Here is a 19,825-nt window from a genome sequence, read left to right on the forward strand (position 1 = left end):
GAGATATCAAGTCTGTTTTTCGTGCTGCCCAGGAATGAGACAAATGGAGCAATGGATGCAATCACTGAAAGAGAATCACCTAAACATTGGAGGAACTTCCTACATTAAGGGTGTTCAACATTGAGATGACAATCTCAAAGTCTGCCTTCTTTGGAGGCCTTTAACAGCATGGCTGGAGTGGCCATCTGTCGGGATGCTTTGATTTGAGGTTTCCTGCATTGGCTAGATAGGGGTTGTGACTGGAGGTGTCCCTCTTGTGGCTCTTCCTTCCGCTCTATTGATGCCTATTTATCCCGTGTCCGACCTGACTTGGATGTCAACACTGCTCCTCGCCCGTCTTCGTTCTGGAATGAATTGGTTTATTAGTTTTTTTCAGTATGTGTGTCATGGGTGCGAACAGAGCACCCCCCGTTTCTCTGTAGGCACTGTGTGTCCCTCATCTGTATCTGCAGCTCACTTTTCATGAGCTCGCTACAAGCCAGGACGCAGACTGCCGAGTGGCAAAGGTACAGCGGCTCTTCCAGAAGTAACGTCCCCATGGTCTCGCATGATTCTATATGGGACAGAGAGGAGAGACAGGAGAGCTCTCAAGCTCAGCTGAAAACTGAACCCCCAAACGTGTCTGCCAGGTTACTATCACCTGCTGAGAATGACCCTCTCCGTAACCTCATGCCAACACCCTCGCCAACAACAGAGGAGTATTCCCGGTGGAATTGCTTCTTGTAAGGCAGAAATAACACGGGACTAAGGAGTAATGGTGTTCCGTCTGCTACCAAACGTGTGTTGTTCGGCAGACTTTCTGATCTCCCAGCACTAGTGATTTTCGCCAGGTCGCTCCACTGTTCGTTGTTTCCTTTCCTTTGGCGTGGCTCCAAACTTGTATGATTAAATGCGTGGAGACACACATCAAGACCATTGGCTGCACTAGGTTGTTGCAGTCACTCATGGGTGCCACCGCTTTGTCCACTGACCTGCCTCCTCCAGACCCAGAACATGGGGGACCGCGTAGTTTTGTGATGTGCGGAGGCTTTCGTGGGTCCAGCCATGCCGATAGTGTGCTTTTATGGGTTGTTCTGTTCAGGATGGCTTGGGTGGGCCGTGTTCCTGGAAGAGTTTTTATTCTTGACGTGTGTCGCTCGCATCTGTGTGTGGGGCTGGCATCCTTCAGAGATGCTGGGGAGTCATTCGGGCAATGAGGAGTGGGCTACATTCTCTGAAGGATTGCCGCCCACAGAGGCATGTGAAACAACATGGAATGGAACTCTTCGCAGAACACATTATATCAAACCCATCCATGGTGAAAAATAAACCCCTATGGGGGAAAGAGCCCCGTCTTCCTGCAGCAAGTGGATAGTTGTGCACTCCTTGCTTCCGCCCTGTAATAATGTTTTTGGCCCTATCTGACTAAGACTTCCTCTGTTGGATTTAACTGATCGATTGATGCGGGTGACTCCCGTTGTTTCAGAGTGTCTGCACGATGATTCTGGCCTTCTCGGGCTTGGGCTGTCGAAGGTTTGGTACGTGGAGAAAGGACTGTGATGTAGCCCATCAGCTCAGCCCACATTCCAGTCATGGGCCTTGTGTCAAAAATTCCGTGATCCGGTGAGAGAGGAGATAGTTTTATGGGAAGAAGGAGGTGCGGGGAGATTCGGTCACTGCAACCCCAGTCGTGCACGGTGACTGATTGGTCCTGGGTTTCCTATTTACCTTTGTTAGACAGACGCAATCTAGCCAAATTCAGTTGTTTTAAAAATATGGTCGTGTTAGTCGGTAGAATCAGGTATACCTAGCTTTTGCGATGCTAGGCCCTTGGGGTTTGTGATTTGGTTGCACAGCCAGCGAAGGTTGCCCAAGGGTGCCAGTCCCCACTCACCGTCTCGTTGGTCCGTGAAGGGCACAGGCATGCAAATAGTCTTCTTTATAATCCTCATGACAAACTGGACTTTTTTCCACTTGCATAGGGAGCGCCTTGGTCCTAGAACCTGCAAAAATGAAGACACGATATGCAGATTGACGGAGTGGATCGGAGAATGTCGTAAGGACGCTGACTTTGTGGGGGATGCCACTGTTTTACTTGCCACTTTTCACACTCTGTGATTGCCATCTCTCCTGGATGCGCTGGAAATGGAAAGTGAATCCCATGGGACTCACATGCCCTGAAAGTCTCGGTTAGCCTTCTTCTGCGCTACATTTCCCCGTATGGGCAGCCGCATGTCCGGAGGGGTAGTTAGAAGACAGGAGTCATGGCAGGTCCAGAGGGCTTGAGGAGTCCCGCCTCACTTTCCTTCATGACCGGGGTGATATCGAACCAGTGGGTGGGCCGACGTGGAAAGCTGCGACAGGTTCCACGAGTGGATCCTCAACGGGACCTCTTCCGCAGGGCATGCGCGCTTGCAGGGGAAAGGCCAGGGGGGAGTGTTAGGATGAGTCCTCACTGAATATGGGCGCATAGAAGCTCATAGGGCTGGAACAAGTACCCCAAGGGGCCCTGCCAGGTCCCAACCCCCTGGCCATGCAGTGAGGACCGAAACCAAAGCACCCCCAAAAGATGCCGTCCAGCCTCTGCTTATAAAGCCTCCAGACGCCACCACACTCTCGAGGAGTTTTGATCAGTCTCTTCTGCCTTGCTATGTTGAATCTGCCTCTTTTCCTGGAGTTGTTGCGGTCCATTGGTCTCTGCGTCCCTAATCTCTGGGCAGCAGAAACAAGGCTTGCTCCCTCTCCTCGACTGTACATTTCCCTTCAATATTTAGCATGGGCTGGTCATGTCACCTCTTAACCTAGTCGCTCTTGGCTCCAGGCTAACAGTCCCCCAGCTGCTCCTGTATGATGGGCTTCATGGTTTGTCCGTGACAAACACGTGGGGTTTGTCTTCCTAGCTCAGGCTGTCTGTCCCAGGTCCGACACTGTCCCTTGTCCAGGGGTCCATAATGTGGGGAAGCCGTCAATAACCAGCCATGCTTGACCAAGGATGTTTGGGAGGCGGATGTCCAAACATGCGGAGGCCAGGTTTTTTGACGCATTGGTCTTAGGAATTGTGGTTGAGGACGTTCCTCCAACTTTATGGGGGCCCCTGCGCAAGACGGTCAACTTGCATGACCTGTCTTAAATGGATGAATGCGCAACATCTGCCGCAAGAAATCTGACTTCATTCAGTTGTTTTGGGGAGCGCCATGAATGGCGTGCGCGGCAGCGCACGCTTTGGAAAGGCGTGTGTGATGTGTTGACTGCACAGGTGGAGACGTTTTCGGGGTGTGGGGGGCCGCCTTGGCCGCCTCGATGCTGAGCTCTCGCTGATGTCTGTTTCCATCCCTGGTGTCGACACGCTTTGCGCAGCAGTGGTTGGTGCATTGGCCTGAACCCGCATCCCACATCAGCCCCGCCAGACCAAGGACGTCCCCTGCGGAGGAACGACAGCGACATCTCTTAGGATCACAACCCTGACCAGCACAGTCAGGAATGCTTCGGGAGCTGCACTCCATCATGAGGTGGAATAGACCACAAGGGCCCACCCGGTCCCGAACCCCATTTCTGGCCATGGCAGGAACTCTCCAGTCAGCATCCCCACTGCAGATTGGCCATCCATGCCTCTGGTTGTAAAGGCCCCTCCAAGGAGGGGAGCTTATTTGGTGGGACATGTGTTTCCTATGCCTGACATTGGCATCCATGTGCGCATCCATCGCACTGGCCATGCTTTCCCTGGAGAACTGTGGACAGCCGCAACAAAGCATAAATCCGTTAGAGTAGCGAGAAATGATGCCTGTGGGTGTGACTTTCCCACAACTTGTTTATTTTAACCCAACAGTTAACCCTTGCAGAGTTGTCTAGGAGAAACCATGTTTTGCAGGCAGGGGAAAAGCCTTCAGCATGCACGTTTGGGACTTAGGTAGAGGGAACCACCGCGGTGGTTGTGGCCGCAGTTGGACTGGGACTCTGAGTTCGAATCGTTCCTCCACTCCCTGGATTGGAGACCCCTGGGGTTTGCCACAACAGATTGGTTGGCATCTGCACGTACCAGAAATAGTCCAGCTTTGGCACCCACTTTAACTGACAGGGCCCATGCTATGAAATTGGAGAGCTGTGCTTCCGTGATGCCACCCATAGACCTGACAATTGCCCGAATTGCAATCCCATGGAGCCATAGCCGTTAAAGCAGCCATGGGCAGTCAAAGTAATGTCAAACCTGAGTCCCTAGAATTGGGCATAGTAGGTGGAGCCATGGAGTTAAGCGGTGCCAAGACTGAACAAACTATGCTCCCAGACTTTCCAAAGGCATGAGCCGTGTGCGGTTAAATGGGTGCCAAACCGAACAAAGTTGTATCAATTGTGCCCCGCCCAGAATTCCCATCGGCATGGATTAAAGTGATTGCGCCAACCAATTCTTTCCCACAATGTCCATAGCAGTTAAGTGGTGGGCCAAAGAACTGGATCTTGTCCTGCAGTGTGCTGCCTCCCTAGTGGAGAAAGCAACACTTTAGAAGGCTCCAGAGGAGATAACACCTAAACTACACATCCCAGCACCCCCCCTAGAGGGAGCTGTGGGGTGTAAGTGGTACCAAAGCGCTACAGCACCTTGCAGTGTGGACATGGGGATTATCCATCGCACAGCTTCCAAATGGACCTAGAGTTTGGCTGGCCTTCCCGCCCCGTCTGTCGCCCTGTCTCAGCCTCCAAGTCCCCCTTCCTCGCTTGCCTTTCTCTCCATGAAGGAGAAGATCAGCTTCCTCAGGTTCTGCTTGGACTGAGACCGGTATTGTTCCTGGTTAGAAACGCATGGTCCTTGGGTTTTTTTGCCCTCGAAGAGCCTGGTGGCCAGTCCTTGAACCGCATGACCCAAAGGCAAGGCAATGCAAGGAGAAGGCCTGGCTGCAAAGGTCTTGCCTTATGATGGGACTTTTTGGCCCCAGTAGTGAGGTAGACTTGCAAATACCGGACTTGTTCCAGCGGAACGGATCCAGCTTCCTCCATGAAAGTGCTCGGCAATTGCCACAGACCGCCTGAGGGGGTCCCCGTCCACCCTTGAGACAGGGTTTTCTGCGTTCAGCCCAAGAAGTCTTGGCAGAAGAGGGGAGCACTGCAACTCCCATGCAGCGGCGTGCTTTATCACTTTCGGTTTGAACTAATGTTTAAAGATGGACCAACAAAACAAACAAAACAGACCACCCAAGTTTTCCAATTGAAATCTTTTTATTTGTCCTCCTTCCGGTCTGGGAGGTCTGTTAAGCAGAGGCTGGATGGCCATCTGTCAATGGGTTGGGGCTTTGATGGAGTTTCCTGCATGGCAGAATGGGGGTTGGAGGGCTGGATGGGCCCTGTCGTTGGGGTCCTCTTTCCACCCGGAATCTCCCCTGTTCATCACCTGTTCATTTTGTTCGGCCTGTTTTTGAGATGGGGGAAAGTTTGTCAGGGGTGGATCCATCATCATGGCAAGGGAGTGTCGCCTTATACTTTTGGAGGAAAGCGTATGGAAGCCGTTTGGAAGAACCTTAATTTAAGAAGACATAGAGGTCTTCTTTCTTATCTGCTTTGTGGACTAAATGTGTGACATCTGACCCCAACAAAACTTGTAAATCAAGGGACAGATTGGGTGCTTATCCGTCCTTATTGAACTGTGAATCCCAGCATCGGAGCCCAAATAGGCAATAGGGGAATGCTGGGTGTTGCTGTCTAACAAAGTAGAAGGGCTGCAGGTGTCCCACTGAACATGGCTGTTTTCTTCTGCCGATAACTCCTTGTGGCCGCTCACCCACATTTGCTCAAGATAACACAGGCCTGGAGCTGGAGGTCACCTCTAGAGCCAAAAGTGGGCAAACCTGGACAGGAGAAGTTGCAACGGCTCTTGCTTTATCATGGAAGTTTGGCAAGAATCCGATACCGTAAAAAACCCTTGAGACATTTTTGCAGCTGAAGCCCTTTCGTGTTTTATTCATCTTCCACACTGAAGGCACCGGATAAGAAGCTGGAAAGGAGGTTGGGGATCATGCCAGAAGCTTGTGTAGATGCAGAAGAAACACTGCCACATCAGTTTTCAGATTTTTTGGTGGCTGCGGATGTTCTTCAATGGCAACCTTCTCCAAACACAATTTGCTAAGGAAACCACACGTTTTACGGTCGCTATAAGTATCGTAAACAACCGAAGGTGCCTAAGAATAACCACAAAGGGGTCTTCGTTACAGTTTATGGGAATCAAGTCAGTATCAGCCGCAGTAAACAAACAGTATTTATTGAGAAGCTACAGACAGAAATAAAGTTCAACATCCAACTGATTAACGGTACTAGAAAAACCAACCAACGCTTGGCAGGCTTCGAACTACCTTTCTCCTGCTCTTACCTCTAAATATAAGGTCTTTGGGAATGTTTTCCTCACAAGCTTCTGGACTATTGCGACCCTAAAAGATAAGCCCCAACCTTACTAGTGCTAGGAGGCCACAGTACCTTTGGGACTGATGTGATGGATGGCAAACAGCCGAATGTCCGGTGGCTCCAAGCACAGGTTCAAACGGTGCTTACAACTTTGGTTGCCACTGCTTCGCTATAATAAATAAACGTTATTCTATACCTATGTCCTTCTGCTGCAACAATCAAACCAAGCTGCAGTTCCTGGAAGTCTTTATGTGCTGCCATTCTTTTATTTATATATTTATACCCCACCCTTCAGCCCTGAATGGCTATCAGAGCGGTCTTGCCATGGAGTTTTCGGCAGACCATGCTCCTCACGACGACTTGACACGCTTGAGGACCGCTCCCGGTTGTTGTTCTGCTCTGGCTTTTCAATGGTTGGCAGTTTGGTCCAGCCCAGGCCATAGGAAAGCCATGCCACAGGCGACAGGAGACAGCTCCCCAATTCAGGTTCTCTAGGAACATCTAAAAGACAAAAGACGCACTCAAGTAACAAAGGCCATGGCTGGGGAACTGCTGACCAAAGACATTCAAGTTTCACGAATCAACAGATCATTCCGTTGGTCCAAAGAATAGGTCCAGTCTACCCACCCCACCAATTTCTCTCTGCCTCTCACCTCAACCTCAAGAGCATTTCATGGTTTCAATCACACATGCTTAAACTCCTCATCTGTTTCAGTGTTCCTCCCCTTCAGCAGCATTCCTGAGAGTGCCCGGGAAAGGTATAAGGCCCTCTTGCTCCAATCAAGACACATCAGTATTAGTTATTTTTTCTAGATGCTCTGGATAGAAGCTTCCCCGGGGAAAGTGAAACCAGTGAGTTCTTCAGCTTGGGCAGAATAAGCAGATCTTGTGCCCAAGAATGGCCCATGGCTTAATCTTTGCTGGCTGTGATGTATGTTCAGGGTCGTTTAAGTGACGGTAAAATAGTTGCGGGTTATCATGTCTTCCAATATTTATTTAGTTGTTGCTGGTTCTAAAGGGAGAGCCTTCCCCTTCCGGGGGCTTCTTTGAGAGGCGAAAGGGCAAAATAATGTAGTCACCAAAAGCTAAAAGCTATGTTCAGCAGAAGATGACACTCGACGCCCATTCTATCAATCCTGCTCTCTCTGCAACTGGTAGAAAAATGGGCCATAGAAGGCGGACAGGCAAACGGTCTATTGCCAAATCATTGCCAATTTGAAGCAGAATCAAGAGAATGCGCAACGCAGAGCAAGATGATGGGAAGAGGATGTCACAAGACAGCGAGAGGCTGAAGACAAACCCGAGACGGACAAAAGCCTTTTCCTCTTTCCTTTGTGTGCAGAAACCCACCCTCCAGCTAGACTGAAAGAGGCACCAGGACCTTACTACAGGAGTGGCCATTTTGAAAGACCTTACCTTTATGTCTTAAAGCTGCAGATGACGCCCAGCATTCAGATGCAGGACGCATCGGTAGTGCTGCCATGCAGTTTCAGCAAGTATGCTCTTTCAGTGACGATCCTGTACACACTAGGGGCCGCTCCCAGTTGTTCCGTGCTGGCTTTCAATGGTGGCAGTTGGGTCCATCACAGGCCATAGGAAAAGCCGTCCTCAATAGGCACCAGCTTTCTCTACCTCAGGAACATGTCAAAGACAAAAACACACTCGGTAACAAAGGCCATGGCTGGGGAACTTCATTTGCCACAAGGCCAAGGCACGTTCTGAGAAGATGTCACAGCGAGAGGTCTGAAGGATAATAAACCAGAGACAGACAAAAGCTTTTCCTAATATAGCTTTGGAGTCCCACCCTCCAGTTTAGGTTGCCATATCCCGCCCCCCCCGGCGGGACAGTCCCGGTTTGGGCGGTGCCGTCCCGGTCCCGGTCCTGGCGCCCAACCGGGACGGCCCAGCCCACCCGCGCCAACCGGCGCCCCAGTGGCGGCTCCAAGGCTGCCTGAGGCCTGGGAAGGCTCTCCGCGTTGGAGCTCCAGCACCCCGGCGATTGCTGCGGTGCCAACGCTTCCTCCCACCCGCCCTGCTGGTAGGCGGCCTATAGGGCTCCCTCTCAGGCCGGGAAGGCGGGGGGAAGCCTGGCACCCAGGCGACGCCCACGGTGCCAAGCTTCCCCCCGCCCTCCCGGCCGGGGAGCCGTGCCGAGGGCTCCCTTCAGGCCGGGAAGGGCGGGGGGAAGCCTGGCACCCCGGCGATCGCCACGGTGCCAACTTCCCCCCGCCCTTCCCGGCCTGGAGCCGGCCTAGGGCTTCCCTCTCAGGCGGAAGGGCGGGGGAAAGCCGGCACCCCGGCAATCGCGCGTGCCAAGCTCCCCCCGCCTTCCCGGCCTGGGAGCCGGCCTAGGGGCTCCCTCCCAGGCCGGGAAGGGCGGGGGGAAGCCTGGCACCCCGGCGATCACACGCGGTGCCAAGCCTTCTCCCGCCCTTCCCGGCCTAGAGCCGGCCGAGGGCTCCCTCTCAGGCCAGGAGGAGGGGGAGGAAGCCTGGCACCCCGGCGATCGCCGCGGTGCCAAGCTTCCCCCCGCCTTCCCGGCCTGAGACCGGCCTAGGCTCCCTCTCAGGCCGGGAAGGCGGGGGGAAGCCTGGCACCCCGGCAATCGCCGCGGTGCCAAGCTTCCCCCAGCCCTTTCCGGCCTGGGAGCCGGCCTAGGGGCTCCCTCGCAGCGGGAAGGGCGGGGGGAAGCATGGCACCACCCGTCGATCACCGCGGTGCCAAGCTTCTCCCTCTCTCCCCGCCCTTCCCCGGCCATGAGAGCCGGCCTAGGGGGCTCCCTCTCAAGGACAGGAGGAGGGGAGGAAGCCTGGCACCCCGGCGATCGTCCGCGGTCCCAGCTTCCCCCCGCCCTCCCGGCCTGAGAGCAGCCTAGGGGCTCCCTCTCAGGCCGGAAGTGGCGGGGGGAAGCCTGGCACCCGGGCAATCCGCCGGCGGTGCCAAGCTTCCCACCGCCCTCTCCGGCTGGGTAGCCGGCCTAGGGGCTCCCTCTTCAGGCCGGGAAGGGCGGGGGGAAGCCTGCACCCCGGCGATCACCGGGTGCCAAGCTCTCCCCCGCCCTTCCCGGCCTGAGAGCCGGCCTAGGGCTCCCCTCAGGCCGGAGGAAGGGGGGAAGCCTGGCACCCCGCGACGCCGCGGTGCCAAGCTTCCCCCCGCCCTTCCCCGGCCTTAGAGCGGCCTAGGCTTCCTCTCAGGCCGGGAGGAGGGGGATGCTGTTGGCACCGCGGCAATCGCCGCGATTCCAAGCGGCCCTCGTTTCCGCTCCCGCTTGGGAGCCGGCCTAGGCGTCCTCGCGAAGCCGGGAGGAGGAGGAGGAGACAGGGTTTGAAAATGTAGGCCTTTTTTTTTTTATTCTAGCCAGGAAATAAAAAAAAAAAAGTCCTACATTTTCAACCTGGTCCTACATTTTCCCGGTTCGGAGGTCTCCATTATGGCAACCCTACTCTCAGTTATAACTGAAAGAGGCACCAAGAACCTCATAGCTAAGAACATGACCGTTTGAAAGCTCTTACCTTTACCTCGATCCTGGAGATGGCTTCCAGCAATTCTTTGATCCCAGATGTTGGACCAGTACGGAAAATTCACATCTGGCTGGACATGCCACCCTTCCCTGAGTTTTTTTGCCCCTCTCTTTATCGCTGTTGTCACTCGGAGAAACGCTCGTGAAGAGGTTTCTCTGCCCAGGTGAGAGCAGGAAGACTTCTACAGAGAGACAAGTATTCCCAGACAAAGTTACTCTACAGTCCGACCATTAAAACACAAGAATCGTCCGTACAAAACGTGATTACAAAGCACATAGTGTAAAACAACCAGTTGTTAAACAACCAGCTAATATGAAGAGTTGTTTAAAATAGTTTGTTTTGGTACATTTTGGTATCATTTAGAACATTTTAAAAGTGGGGCAAAACCCAAAGTTTCGTATGTGTCTGAGTCGTAATTTTATGAATCTGTAGCAGCAGGAAAAGGAACTTTTGCAAAACTTCTTTACACATTTTTAGTGTCTCCTATAAATATCCAAGACCATTCAGAGGGTCTTCTAGGAGGAATGTACTTGAGATGAGTGTAAGTAATATTTAGGTCTCTGTGTCTCTTGGGGTTCTGCGCTCACATAGATTTGTGCAAGAGGAAACCACTATTTCCACTATGCACAGGCTCACAGAATAGTGATGGAAGATATATCACAGGGAAGGTTGAAGAATAACCAGAGGCAGACAAAAGCTTACTTCTGTGTTCTCTACATTTGGAACTCACCCTCAGTCTAGACCAAGAGTAACCTGGAACCCTATTGCTAAAAGCAGTAAACCATGTTTAAAGCGATTACCTTTGTTTCTTAAGGGCTGCAGATGCTCCACCGAAGCACTTCCAGCGTTCCTTGACCCAGATGCTGCGACAGTACGAAAAATGGGGCCGCCACCTAAGCTAAACATTCCACGTTTCATGATTTTTGCCCCTTCGCTCTTTATCGCTGTGGCCGCTGGGGAAATGCTTCATGAAGATGGTTCTCTGCCAGGTGAAGACCACAGAATACAAAAGTAATTCACTAAAAGCAAAGCCTTGGTTATAGCCCATCATCTCTACATGCTTTGACTGTCTTGCTTTCTGAAGACATTTTGAAAAGGGTCAAAGATATGGGAGCAGAAGCTCACTGCTGCACTCCTCACTGCTGGCCTCCACATGTTGCCTGTATGTGTCTACCAGAACCATAGAGTTGGAGGAGACCCAGGTCCCTTCCTCCAACTCTGTCAATGAAAGACCATCAAACCACTCCTGAGTGATGGCCATCCAGCCTGTCTGAAAACTCCAAAGGAGGAGATCTACCATACTCTGAGGAAGCATGGTCTGCTGTTGAAGAAGTTCTTCCTGAGTTGAGGTAGAATCCCTGTCCTTTAACATGAATACTTTGCTGTGCCCTGTTCAAGCTTGTCCCTCCCCCTCAACAGACATCCCTTCAAGTATTTAAGCAGGGCTACATGTCACCTCTTAATCTGCTCTTCTCCAGGCTAAACATACCCATTCCTTAAGTCGCACCTCATAGGCATAGGGTTTCCAGACCTTTCACCATTTGGTCCCCTTCCAAACTCACGTCTGGAGACCATGAGAGAAATCGGTGCAAACTATCCTCCAAGTAGCTAGATGTGAGTATAGCTGCTGGATGGACAGAAACCATACAGAAAAAAGCACAATGAGGAAGGTCAGCCTTTTCAGTAAGAGAAGAAGAGATGAGAGCGGATGGGGAAAATGAAGAGAGAGGAATAAGAAGGAATGGTGGGAGGAGAGGGAAATGAAACTGAGCAGCCCAAGCCTCATCCCTGATGTGCTGTCATAGAGTCATAACAATCCTAGAGTGGAAGAGCCCCCAAGAGCATCCAGTCCAACCATCTGCCATGCAAGGAACCTCAATTCCCCTCCAGATTATGTGTGAGTTTAACTACCTGAGTGGAAATACACCAACAACTACAGAGGGAAACCATTCCTATCACCGGGAAAGGGGCATGAAAGTCAAGGTATGAAGAGGACTGAAGGTAAGAAAGGCGGGATGAGGGGGAATGGAAATAAGGAGTCACAGCTCCCCATTCCCCATATAGTGGGCCTGCTGTATCAGTGGATTTGACTATCCAGGGATTATTAAATGGGTGGCATGTGCAACACAGTCAAGCTGACACGGATGTTCGCGCTGTCACCGTCAACTGAATACTATGGGGCTTGAGCATCTGTGTTTTCCCCCATTCGCAGGGGATTCCCCCACAGATGGGAAGGGTCCACAGTACATGAATTCAGAGTCTCTTAATGCTCCAACTGGGTGGGAACAACCCATGGAATAGGACCCAGAAAGAGTGATGTATTAAGATAGCCCACATAGTTCTTTTTTAAATGAAATTTTTATTACTAAAATTCCAATCAACATCCAAACATTCACCAAAAACATCATAAACCCAGTCAGACCAACTAATCATAATCAAAACCACATCACATCACATATATCATTTTCATGGCTTTTTAACTACTGTCCTTGGACCTTCTTTCTCCTTTCTATTCCAAATTTGTCCCTCTTTCCACGCTCGTCCTCTTCCTATCTTTCTCTCCCTTCCTTACTCCTAACATCTCGCATACCTCCTATTCCGGACCTCTTTCCTAACCGCCCTCCCCCTATCCATCATATCTATCCTTTTTCACTCTCTATCACTTATCCTTACACCATTGTCTTCACTTAGTCCTACAGTACTCTCCTACTTACTTAAATCTCTCTATAAACCTAAAACCTTATTTCATCTCTGTTTCCATATCTCTTTTCAATGCCTTTCATACTTACTTGACTTCCTTCCTCTTTTGGATCCTTCAACTTTCCCTTGTATCCCATATAATGAGACTCTCTGAGACATTATTTTCTACTAATCTGATTTTCTATCTTTATTAATCTTATAATCTATTATCACCTTTCATAACCTCTGTCCTCACTAAGAATGCATATCTCGGTAGGTTAATTTAATAACTTCTAATCTTCAGTTCTTACTCTATGTGTCATTATACTTTCCTATTGAGGAGCCAAATATTTCTGATTTCAATGAAGATTTTATGTCCTCCAAAGGGCTAACATGTGAGTTTAGCTATTTGCAGTGGACAGATCATTTGAAATAACGTTATTAAGAGATCACTGGGAAAGAAAGGATCAGTTGAAGGAAGGAAAGTGAAAATGTTAAGAAAGGTCAGACGTGGGGCTAAGACATGAGGAGGCCAGGCCTTCCAGAGTGAAAAACAAGACCTGTGATCTGACCGGAAAAGACCAGTAAGGCCTGATTAAACTGCGCTAAGACATCTGTCAAAAAAGAGGAGCCACATAGTTGTTTGATGCGAAAAACTAGGGCCAAGAATCAACAAAGAGGGGCCACAAACTTCTGCAACCTGTAATAGACCAGTAATCTCAGTTTGTTACAAGGGCCTGTCCAGACTGCCAAAATAAGCTGCTTCGCGTCTCTTTGGGAACATGCGTGGTTTAAATGACGCATGTGTCCTAAGAGTCCGGAGGTCGTGCCAAAGCCAACTCCATTCCTAAGCACGGGAGGCAGCTTTGGTGCAGTCCAGATTCTAGGATGCCATGCACATTAAAGAGCATACCCCAAAAGACCCCTCCAAAAGCCCAGCTTTATTTTGGCAGTTTGTTGGAACAGTCCAATGTATTGGTAGTTGAAATTACTCTGTTGTCAACTAACTAGATGATGTGCTGGAACCATCAGGTCCAAGTGGAATTCATATATGCTTAATTCATATATGTTTCCTCGTAAGAATTGGCAACGTGGCAGAGCACCATGTGAATATGGTTTTGTGCGTGGCTTCATTTATTTTTATATCTTTCATTTGGATTTGATGCCAATCTTAAAGTTTATTCTGTTGTTTGGCCTTTATTTAAGTATAGAGAATGTGGATGGCTCATAGCGTTTAGCAATAAAATTCAATTCAATGTTACGATGGCTTCATCCCAGTCCTGGGCTGTGAAGGTTTCAATCCTGGTTTAGAGAGAAGGGGCTGCATCGTCGACCACAAGTTGAATATGAGTTACAGAGTGTTATCAGCAGCTAAAAAAGCCAATGCAATTCTAGGTTGTATCAATAGAATATGGTGTCTAGATCAAGGGAGTTAATAGGGTCACTCTATTCTGCTGTGGTCAGGCTTCCTTGGAATAATACGTGTCATTTCTGGGCACCACGTTCAAAAAGGATGAGAAACTGGAGCGCGTCCAAAGGAGGGAGACTAAAAGTGGTGAAGGGTCTGGAAACCATACCTAGAGGGGCAGTTTTATGGAGCGGGGTATGTTAGTCTGGAGAAGAGATAGTGAAGAGGTGAATGATAGCCAGTTTAACATTTGAAGGGGTGCCATAGTGAGGAGGGAGCAAGCTTGTTTTCTGCTATCCAGAGAATAGGAAACAGAGCAACAAATCCAAACTACAAAGGACAGTTTGCCTTTCTCTAAAAGAACATGATTGTAGAGGCTTTGCGTGCATTCTTGTGTCCCCCTGTTGAGCATATTTTGTAAGCCCAGATTGCTCAGCATTGGGTTTAACCATTTCTAACTACGTTACTAAAACAGTCTTTGATAGCTTGTGTTCTTTGTAAAAACATGTGGATATGTGTGCAGTTTCACAGCCCACCTTCAGCCACATTGAATCCCTTTCTCTTGGGGATGTCCTAGTTAGGACCCGCAGGAGTGGCCCGTGTGACCGTTCCACACTACGGCCTTCTCAGTGTGACCCACCCCATCCGGCAGAACCAGTGGGCAGCATTCCTACCATCTTGCTTTAACCGTGCAACAAGTGGCAGGCCTGAACATTCCCTCTGGCCACCAGACGAGCCGGGCTGCATTTTTTCAAGTGCCTTTTGCGTTTCCAGTCTCCCTTGCTTCTTCAACACATCCCTGTTTCGGACAGCCACGGGCTCCGTCCTATATAGGACATAAAGAATGGAAGAGGTTCACTGAATGCGTGAAAAAGTAGGAAGGCTTTGGAAGATTGATGTTTTAAGTAGAACGTTTGTTTAAGCAGGCCCTTACTGTTAGGAATTCCTCCTAATGTTCAGGTGGAAACTCTTCCTACAGCTGCACCCATTGCTCCCATTGTGTCCTATTCTCTGGAGCAGTAGAAAACAAGCTTGCCCCTCCTCAATGTTGACACACCCATTTACTTCTTCTTCCTCTACAGAAGGAAGATGACGTGGTTTCTCTTTCATGTTTTGCTAGGGGCATATGCAGCATTGGACGCGTGCATTGTGTTGGCTGAGTGAGTTTAAAGAAACACAAACAATGTGAGGTCCCTCGGTTTGGGTAGTCTATTTATGGTACGATGTGTATGATTAAAGATATTCCCAAGCATATCAACTTTTGAATCAACGAGAGGGGAGTTAGATAAGCAATGCATCATGGATCATATAGTGGAGGAAGAGACCCCAAAGGCCACCAAGTCCAACCCTCTGCCATGTAGAATGCGCATTCAAGCATCCAGGACAAAGGACTGTCCTATGGGCAAGTCTTCCAATGATTCTCTATGGGCAAGTATTCCCAGAGAAGAAAGGGGAGATGGAGAACAACCCCTTCCAAGTTCTTACCCATGTCTTTGGCTCATCCTTTTCCTTATATGTCCCCAAACAGTGCTCCTCCACTTCCATTTAAGTTTGCCACAAAGTCAGGACCTCCAAACCAGGACAATTGTAGGACAAACATTTTCAAATGTAGGGCACATTTATTAAAAAAAGGGAGGACATGCAATAAATTTGCGTGTTTTTAAAAAAATGTTATATAAATGCATGTTTCTTAGCATTCAAATGGAGACATTTGGGGAGGGCATTATTCTAGACAGATGGCAGAAATGTTTATCCCTTCTGGCCAACCCCCCCCTCCCCCCATTTCCAAACAGCACATATGGGCATTGAACCATGGCTTACTGAACATGGCCCTTGCGTATTCAGAGGCTTATTCCCTAAAAGCAAACCCATTGGGTTTAACACTTACCATGGTTTGACATGGCTATGCAGTGTAAACATGTCCAGGTGGTTTCACAGTTCTTAACACCAAGTGTACTTCTCAGAGGTGTGTACTGGGCAAGGGACTTTGGTTTTTTCATGCAACATGGTTTGTAAAAATCACGCAATTTACATGGGCCATGCTCAGAACCAAAAACACACAGAAAAGGCACCTTGGAAGGTGACACTGTCTCGTCTTCTGAAACAGTGCTGCATGCCCTCAAGCACATCATATCATCATCATCATCATACAGGACGCAGAGGAGGAGAGGTGGGTGGCGCGGGCCGCGCAGGGAGGTGCGTGTGGGGCTTCCCCCTTCGCCTCCCGCCCAGCCGCGCAGCCCCCTCTTCCTTCTCGGCCATGGTGGAGGAGGAGAAGGGTAGTGCGGTCAAGTGCGCAACCTGGCTGCCAACCAGTGGTTTGTCCCAGTTTTTTGCGCACCCGGGACAGGAGAGGGCCAGGGCCGCCAAAACCGGGATACCCCGGGGCATCTTGGGTTATGGCAACCACCCTACTTCCGGGGAATCCTATCAAGGGAATAAAGAATGAATTCGGACCCTCCACCACTGAAAAGAGGGGGGAAAAAGGCTCCTTTTCCTTAACCTTCAAAGGGGGAGGCTTATCCATGGCAATCGTTGAAAACAATGTCCCCAGAAAAGGTTTCGTCGTGAATGAGGAAGTCTGAAATGGTGGTAGGAAAAGGGTATTTGTTATTATTATTATTACAGTGGGCCTTGCCATGCGCTGTGGTTGTGTTTCTAGAACCCCTTCCCTCCCCCAGGGACAACCAAAATCCAGGATGCTCACAGTCCCTATATATACAATGGGTGTTACTATACTTTACTATTAACAGTGGGCCTTGATACTATGGGAAGTATTTTTCCAATGAGGTCTCTGTTGGGCAAGAATTTCCCCATGATTCCTAGGCAAGTATTTCCAATGTTTCCCTATGGGAATAGCCCATGGGTCCCTATAAACAATTACTACTACTCCAGATAATTGTCTCTCCTCGGGCCTATGAGGGAGTGACACCAGGCAGGCCCAAGCCCCACCAGGGCTAGCCGTGAGAAGAAGACGCTCCCTGCAGCCCATCTCCTTGGTCCAGGCATCAGAGGAGAGAGAACCACTGGACTGCATTCCTTCCTTTTTGTGTCGTGTCTTTTAGATTCTAAGACTGAGGGCAGGGAACCGTTAATTGAAAATAATAATTGTAAGCCGCTCTGATAGCCTTTAGGGCTGAAGGCGGGGTACAAATACCATAAATAAATAAAATAAATAATAATAAATAAAAAAATAAATAATATGCCCCAATGTCCCCAATGTCCCTAGCCTATGGGCAAATATTCCCCAATGATTCTCTATGGGAAAATATTCTCCAATGGTTCCCTATGGGTAAATATTCCTCAATGGTTCCCTATGGGCAAATATTCCGCAATGGTTTTCCATGGGGAAATGTTCCCCAATGATTCCCTATGGCCAAATATTCCCCAATGGTTCTCTATGGGCAATATGCCCCAATGGTTCTCTATGGGGAAATGTTCCCCAATGATTCCCTATGGGCAAGTCTCTCCCAATGATTCCCAATATGGGCAAGTATGGCTTCCCTATGGGCAAAGCTTGTCATTTATTTTAGTTACTCCTGCCCTTCTTTCCAGGAGGAATTATAAAAGCTAAAAACACATAAATATTAAACCCAAGCCCTGTCATGCTCAAAATGGAGGACACTTTCAAATTCATCACAACCCACCAAGGCGGGATCCACACTGGAGGAATAATCCGGTCTGACACCACCTTTAACCACCATGGCTCCATGTTATGGAATCCTGGGATTTATAGTTTGTTCTGACACCGGGTTATTTTCCCTAAATCACAAAACTACAATTCCCAGAATTACTTATTAAAAATAAAATATTTATTTATTTTAAATATTTATTTAATTATTTAAATAATATTTATTTATTTAAAATACTTATTTATTCAAAATAAAATATTTATTTATTTAAATATTTACTTATTCAAAATAAAATAAAATATTTGAAATTAAAATAAAATATTTATTTAATCATTTTATTAAAATAAAATAAAATAATAATATTATTAGAAATTAATTCCATCCCATCGAGCCGGATGTCAACCTGGATTATTTCTGCAGCCTAAAACAAAACAAAATCTAACCAGGAATGGGAAAAATCTAGTAAAATTGTCTTATTTTACTGTCTTTTTGAGTTTTCCCCCCTAAAAGTACAAATAATTTCTGTCCTAACTTTGCATATTTTAAGAAATTATAGCATTCTTTCTTCTCTATCTGTTTCTATTTCCCAAATTCAAGCAACCTTTGGGCCCCAAACCCCTTAAAAAAAGAGCCTCTTTCCAGTTCTGCAAGTTGAGCCGCCATTTTGTTTTCCTTCTTCTTCTTCTTCCTCTTCAATTTTGTAGGAGCTTTTTTTTCTGGGCCTCTAAGAGCCTCAGCCAATCAGGGCTCGGCTACCATGGCAACAGGGCGGGACCTTCTAAGATGGACGTGCAAATTGGCAGCGTTTTACCTCAGGATTTGCATGGAAGTTTAACAGCAGGCCTTGCAGGCCCAAAGCATACACACTGCAGAAATAATCCAGTTTGAGGCCGCTTTAACTGCCCTGGCTCAGTGCTATGGGATCCTGGGAAATGTAGCTTGCAAAGCTCTGGAAACTACAGTTTCCAGAACTGCATAACATTGGAGCCAGGGCAGTTAAAGTTAAAGCAGTATCAAACCAGATTATTCACACCAACAAATTATATAGTTTCCAGAATTGCACAGCTCTGAGGCAGGACAGTTAAAGTGATCTCAAACCAGATTATTTCCCCAGTGTGGACACAGTGTTGAAGGGGAAACTCAGGCTTTCTTTCCTTGCCCTCCATTTTCCAGATAGGGTTTTTTTTGTGTGTGTGTGTGTACTTTGCACCAGGATAAATTGTCACAAACTATTGTCACGCAGGATATAACTCCCTTAAATAAATAAAAATAAATTTTTGAGCGTTAGACTAGATGACTCTGGAGACCAAGGCACCACAAAATGTCGTCCGCTCAAGAAAAGATGAAAGATGTTACGAAATACAATCTAAAAGCACTAATGTCAGTATCAATTTGTGTTTCTTGGTCATGCTCAAAATGGAGGACGCTTTAAAACTGGACACAAGGTTGGAATGTACACTCATCCCTCCATATTTGCAGCTATGATAGTCGCAGCTTTGATTATTGACGGGTTTGAGTGATATGTTCTCTCTAGGAATATCTAGGTCTTCCAGCGCTACTCTATGGTCAACTTTAAGTAAAAGTTGCACCAAAAGATCTAGAAATTCATAGAGAGAATACTCTACAGTGGTACCTCGGGATACGAAATACCCAGGTTACGAATTTTTCAGGATACGAAAAAATCCCATAGGGATTTATTGTTTCGGGTTACGAAAGTTTTTTCGGGTTACGAAAAAACTCCGGCGCTATTTTAAATGGAGCCGCGGCAGAGCCGCGGCTTTTTCCCCCATTAGCGCCTATGGGTTTTCGGCTTACGAAGGCTTTTCGGGTTACGAAAGCGGCCGCGGAACGAATTATTTTCGTAACCCGAGGCACCACTGTACTAGGCCTTTGTAGCTCCTCCGGCGCAGTTCTATGGTCAGTGTCCGTTGGACATTGGCCACAGAGTTGCGCTGGAGGACCTAGAGATCCCTAGAGAGAATTCTCTACTAGGCCTTTGTAGCTCCTCCAGTGCAGTTCTATGGTCAGTGTCTGTCGGACATTGGCCACAGAGTTGCGCTGGAGGACCTAGAGATCCCTAGAGAGAATACTCTACTAGGCCTTTGTAGCTCCTCCGGTGCAGTTCTATGGTCAGTGTCTCGTAGGGTTGCCATAAGTCAGGACCTCCAAACCGGGACAAATGTAGGACAACAGTTTCAGATGTAGGACACATTTTTAAAAAA

At 48.5% G+C, this 19,825-nt stretch overlaps 2 protein-coding genes across 3 annotated transcripts in view; both read left to right on the forward strand.

Annotated features, from left to right (window-relative positions):
• The window catches only part of UBE2G1 (ubiquitin conjugating enzyme E2 G1), a 554,317-nt gene that overhangs the window by 108,545 nt on the left and 425,947 nt on the right, over window positions 1-19,825 (forward strand). The gene's annotated exons all lie outside the window — the stretch shown is intronic.
• LOC121917149 (uroplakin-3b-like) overlaps window positions 18,922-19,825 on the forward strand; it is a 14,529-nt gene continuing 13,625 nt past the window's right edge. Inside the window, exon 1 of the mRNA XM_042442880.1 lies at window positions 18,922-19,048. The gene's annotated coding sequence lies outside the window, so the exon portion shown is untranslated. The remainder of the gene's footprint in view (window positions 19,049-19,825) is intronic.

Source organism: Sceloporus undulatus, chromosome 11, assembly GCF_019175285.1.
Source record: "Sceloporus undulatus isolate JIND9_A2432 ecotype Alabama chromosome 11, SceUnd_v1.1, whole genome shotgun sequence".
Lineage (NCBI taxonomy): Eukaryota > Metazoa > Chordata > Lepidosauria > Squamata > Phrynosomatidae > Sceloporus > Sceloporus undulatus.